This window comes from Bubalus bubalis, chromosome X (assembly GCF_019923935.1).
Source record: "Bubalus bubalis isolate 160015118507 breed Murrah chromosome X, NDDB_SH_1, whole genome shotgun sequence".
Taxonomy (NCBI): Eukaryota; Metazoa; Chordata; class Mammalia; order Artiodactyla; family Bovidae; genus Bubalus; species Bubalus bubalis.
The window spans coordinates 68,675,385-68,680,960 of NC_059181.1; positions in this window are offsets into that span (position 1 = coordinate 68,675,385).

Here is a 5,576-nt window from a genome sequence, read left to right on the forward strand (position 1 = left end):
GATAAAAGATCTAGGTTAATGGTGTAAAGATTTTCCACAGTGAGGGACACCCAGAGAGGTTTGCAGAGTTACATGGAGGAGAGAAGAGGTAGGAGGGAGATGGAGGAGACCAGGAGGAGAAGAGGGGGAATCAAAAGGGAAGAGAGCAATCTAGACAGTAATCAATTACCTATTGGCTCTCCACAGCCTGGAACACACAGAGAGTTCACAGAGTTTCACAGAGAACAGAAGAGGGAGGAAGGAGATAGAGGTGACCAGGAGGAGAAGAGGGGAGTCAAAAGGAGAGAGACAGATCTGGCCAATAATCAGTTGCCTAAGTGTTCTTCACAGCCCGGAATACCAAAAGAGATTTACAGAGTTGGATAGAGGAGAGAAGGGGGATGGAGGAGATATAGGTGATCTCGGGGAGAAAACGGAGAGTCAAAAGGGGTAGGGGGCAATCAAGCCATTAATCACACTCTTAAGTAAAAATGGGTACTGAAGATTGGATTCTTATAGGTACAAAATTGGTAACGAATACCAAAAGGCAAAGATTGAAAATCTGTAGTAGAGGTTAGACTATCAAAAATACAATATTAAAAAAACTAAACAAAATCACAAAAATTATAAGGAATATATATGAAATTTGCTTTAAAATAGGATTTTTTTTTTGCAATTTAGGTTATAAAAATGAAAATTAAAGGGGTAATAAAGGCCTTAAAAAATTAGAGAAATGATAATAGTAAAATATATCTAGGAATTTCTCTGGAGTTGTAGAGGGCAGTGTGGGGTCAGTTCAATTTCAGATAGTTCCATGTTCCAGCTTATAGTTCTTCTCGAGGTCTATAGGCCCCTTCCAATGTAGTCAGTGCTAACTACAGGGTTTATTCTGTTGTACCTGTCCCTTCCAAAGTGGTTCCCTCTGTTTATTTTGGCCTCTTCTGTTTGCAAGTCTCTTCAGTGTCTAGTTTCTGCCCTGACACAAGGGGGCCAAGGTGGTCACTTATTTAGGCTCACTTGTTCAGTTGTGCTGTGGGGAGAGAGAAACATTTCAGACAAATATCACTGGTGCATGTGGGGAGTGCTCTCAGTGTCTGGGCCACAGTGGGTTTGCCCCTGCTCATGGCGTGTCTGCTTTCCCGGTCTACGCTCTTTAGGCTCCAGGTTGCTCTGCAGGGGAACTCTCTAAAGTGGGCCCTGGGTTGCGTGCACTTCCCAGGTCTAAACCATTCAAGTTCAGGTTCTTGGGTACTCCACAAAGGCACAGACTTGGGTGGGTCTGCGTTTTGTGCCCTTCCCAGGTCCGAGCAACTCAGGTGACCAGGTGCTTGGCAAGCACACTCACCCCAGGTGGGCCGTGCATCTTATCCCCTCCCCAGTCCCAAATGCTCGGTTTCCTGGGCGTGCTGTGGGAGCACTGTCTCACGTGTGCCTTGTGCCTCTCTGAGGAGCTGATCTCTGGCTGTGACCCTTCTGGTGGATGTCAACTGTCTAGGATCCCAGGAAGACTTCATTAGCAACTGGGAGCCTGCTCATAGTTTGGTGGAGGATGCCATCTCTGTTGCTGAGATTTCCCCTCACCTTCCAGCTCTGGCTTTTGCCCACCTGCCTCGCTGCCTCAGGCAGAGAGTGGGCCAGTTTACAGCTGGTTTCCTCTCCTCTGGTATTCGCTCAGTCCTTTGTTCTGTGTGTGGGTCATGCAGTGCCTTAGGTTAGGGCTTTTCACAGGATCGTTCTCTCTCTCTTTTCTCTCTCTGGCTATCCCACAGATTGGGTTGCTATCTCACGTTAGCTCCCTCAGATTGCCCTCAGGGCATTCAGGCCCAGTCCTTACCCTAAGCAATGCAGTCCGTGCCTCCCTGTTCAGCTCCCACTTGCTGGTGGCAAATGCGAGTGTCTGGGCTACTTCTCTGTTGGGAGTTGCTGTTAGGTGTGTAATCTGTGGGTGTTATTTATTTATTTTTTCCTCCCAGTTATGTTGCTCTCTGAGATTCCAAAACTCCCTACAGGCCCACGGGTGAGAGGGTTTCCTGGTGTTTAGAAACTTCTCCTGTTTCATGACTCCCTCCCCAGGATGGGTCTTTGCCCCTAACTCTTGTCTCTCTTTTTATCTTTTATATTTTGTCCCACCTCCTTTTGAAGACAATGGGTGTCCTCCGCCAGGATTCAGAAGTTGTCTTGTGGAATTTTTTCAGCGTTCGAATGATCTTCTAATGAGTTTATGGGGGAGAAAGTGTTCTCCCTGGCATATTCCTCTCCCATCCTAGGACCTCCCTCTTGTTTTGGCTATTGTAAATAGTGCTGCAGTGAATATTGGGGTGCGTGTATCTTTTTGAATTATGGTTTTCTCTGGTTATATGCCCAGGAGTGGGATTGCTAGATCATATGGTAGTCCCCTATTTATTATTATTTTTTTATTGAAGGATAATTGCTTTACAGAATTTTGTTATTTTTCTGTCAAACCTCAACATGAATCAGCCATAGATATACATATATTCCCTCCCTTCTGAAACTCCCTCCCATCTCTTGCCACATCCCATCCCTCTAGATTGATACAGAGCTACTGTTTGAGTTTCCTGAGCCATACAGTAAATTCCTGTTGGCTATTTTACATATGGTAATGTGAGTTTCCATGTTACTCTTTTCATATATATCACCCTCTCCTCCCATCTCCCCATGACCATAAGTCTATTCTCTATGTCTGCTTCTCCATCGCTGTCCTGTAAATAAATTCTTCAGTACCATTTTTCTAGATTCTGTACATATGCATTAGAATATGATATTTATCTTTCTCTTTCTGACTCACTTTACTCTGTATAATAGATTCTAGGTTCATCCACCTCATCAGAACTGACTCAAATGCTTTCCTTTTTATGTCCGAGTAACACTCCATGTATCACATTGTGCACATGTATCACAACTTCTTTATCCATTCATCTGTCGATGGACATTTAGGTTGCTTTCATGTTCTATCTATTGTAAACAGGGCTGCAATGATCAATGGGATACATGTGTCTCTTTCAATTTTGGTTTCCTCAGGATATATGCCTAGGAGTGGGATTGCTGGGTCATAAGGCAGTTTTATTCCCAGTTATTTTAAGGAACTTCCATACCATCTTCCATAGTGGCTGTATCAATTTATATCCCCACCAATAGTGCAAGTTCAGTTCAGTTCAGTCACTCAGTCGTGTCCGACTCTTTGCGATCTTGTGAACTGCAGCACGCCAGGCCTCCCTGTCCATCACCAACTCCCTGAGTCTACCCAAACCCATGTCCATTGAATCGGTGATGCCATCCAACCATCTCATCCTTGGTCATCCCCTTCTCCTCCCGCCCTCAATCTTTCCCAGCATCAGGGTCTTTTCCAATGAGTCAGCTCTTTGCATCAGGTGGCCAAAGTATTGGAGTTTCAGCTTCAACATCAGTCCTTTCAATGAACACCCAGGACTGATCTCCTTTAGGATGGACTGGTTGGATCTCCTTGCAGTCCAAGGGACTCTCAAGAGTCTTTTCCAACACCAAAGTTCAAAAGCATCAATTTTTTGGTGCTCAGCTTTCTTCACAGTCCAACTCTCACATCCATACATGACCACTGGAAAAACCATGGCCTTGACTAGATGGACCTTTTTTGGCAAAGTAATGTCTCTGGTTTTGAATATGCTGTCTAGGTTGGTCATAACTTTCCTTCCAAGGAGTAAACTACTTTTAATTTCATGGCTGCCTTCACTATCTTCAGTGATTTTGGAGTCCTCCCAAAATAGAGTCAACCACTGTTTCCCATTTATTTGCCATGAAGTGATTGGACTGGATGCCATGATCTTAGTTTTCTGAATACTGAGCTTTAAGCGAACTTTTTCACTCTCCTCTTTCACTTTCTTCAAAGGCTCTTTAGTTCTTCTTCACTTTCTGCCATAAGGGTGGTGTCATCTGCATATCTGAGGTTATTAGTATTTCTCCCCACAGTCTTGATTCCAGCTTGTGCTTCATGCAGCCCAGCATTTCTCATGATGTACTCTGCATAGAAGTTAAATAAGCAGGGTGACAATATACAGTCTTGACGTACTTCTTTTCCTATTTGGAACTAGTCTGTTGTTCCATGTCCAGTTCTAACTGTTGCTTCCTGGCCTTCATAAATGTTTCTCAAGAGGCCGGTCAGGTGGTCTGGTGTTCCCATCTCTTTCAGAATTTTCCACAGTTTGTTGTGATTCAGACAGTCAAAGGCTTTGGCATAGTCAATAAAGCAGAAATAGATGTTTCTCTGGAACTCTCTTGCTTTTTTAATGATCCAGCAGATGCTGGCAACTTGATCTCTGGTTCCTCTGTCTTTTCTAAAACCAGGTTGAACATCTGGAAGTTCATGGTTAACGTACTGCTGAAGCCTGGCTTGGAGAATTTTAAGCATTACTTTACTAGCGTGTGAGATGAGTGCAATTGTATGGTAGTTTGAGCATTCTCTGGCATTGCCTTTCTTTGAGATTGGAATGAAAACTGACCTTTTCCAGTCCTGTGGCCACTGCTGAGTGTTCCAAATTTGCTGGCATATTGAGTGCAGCACTTTTATGGCGTCATCTTTCAGGATTTGCAATAGCTCAAGTGGCATTCTATCACCTCCACTAGCTTTGTTCATAGTGATGCTTCCTGAGGCCCACTTGACTTCACATTCCAGGATATCTGGCTCTAGGTGAGTGATCACCCATTGTGATTATCTAGGTAGTGAAGATCTTTCTTGTACAGTTCTTCTGTTTATTCCTTCCACTTCTTAATATCTTCCGCTTCTGTCAGGTCCCTACCATTTCTGTCCTTTATTGAGCCCATCTTTGCATAAAATGTTCCCTTGATATCTCTAATTTTCTTGAAGAGATTTCTAGTCTTTCCCATTCTATTGTTTTCCTCTATTTCTTTGCATTGATCACTGAGGAAGGCTTTCTTATCTCTTCTTGCTATTCTTTCAAACTCTGCATTCAAATGGGTATAGCTTTCCTTTTCTCCTTTGCTTTTCACTTCCCTTCTTTTCACAGCTATTTGTAAGGCCTCCTCAGACAGCCATTTTGATTTTTTGCATTTCTTTTTCTTGGAGGTGGTCTTGATTCCTGTCTCCTGTACAATGTCACGATCCTCCGTCCATAGTTCATTAGGCACTCTGTCTATCAGATCTAGTCGCTTAAATCTATTTCTCACTTCCACTGTATAGTCATAAGGGAATTGATTTAGGTCACACCTGAGTGGTCAAGCTGGTTTTAGAAAAGACAGAGGAACCAGAGATCAAATTGCCAACATCTGCTGGATCATCGAAAAAGCAAGAGCTTTCCAGAAAAACATCTACTTCTGCTTTATTGACTATGCCAAAGCCTTTGTGTGGATCACAATAAACTGTGGAAAATTCTGAAAGAGATGGGAATACCAGACCACCTGACCGGCCTCTTGAGAAACCTGTATGCAGGTCAGGAAGCAACAGTTAGAACTGGACATGGAACAACAGACTGCTTCCAAATAGGAAAAGAAGTACGTCAAGACTGTATATTGTCACCCTGCTAATTTAACTTATATGCAGAGTACATCATGAGAAACACTGGGCTGGAAGTAGCACAAGCTGGAAT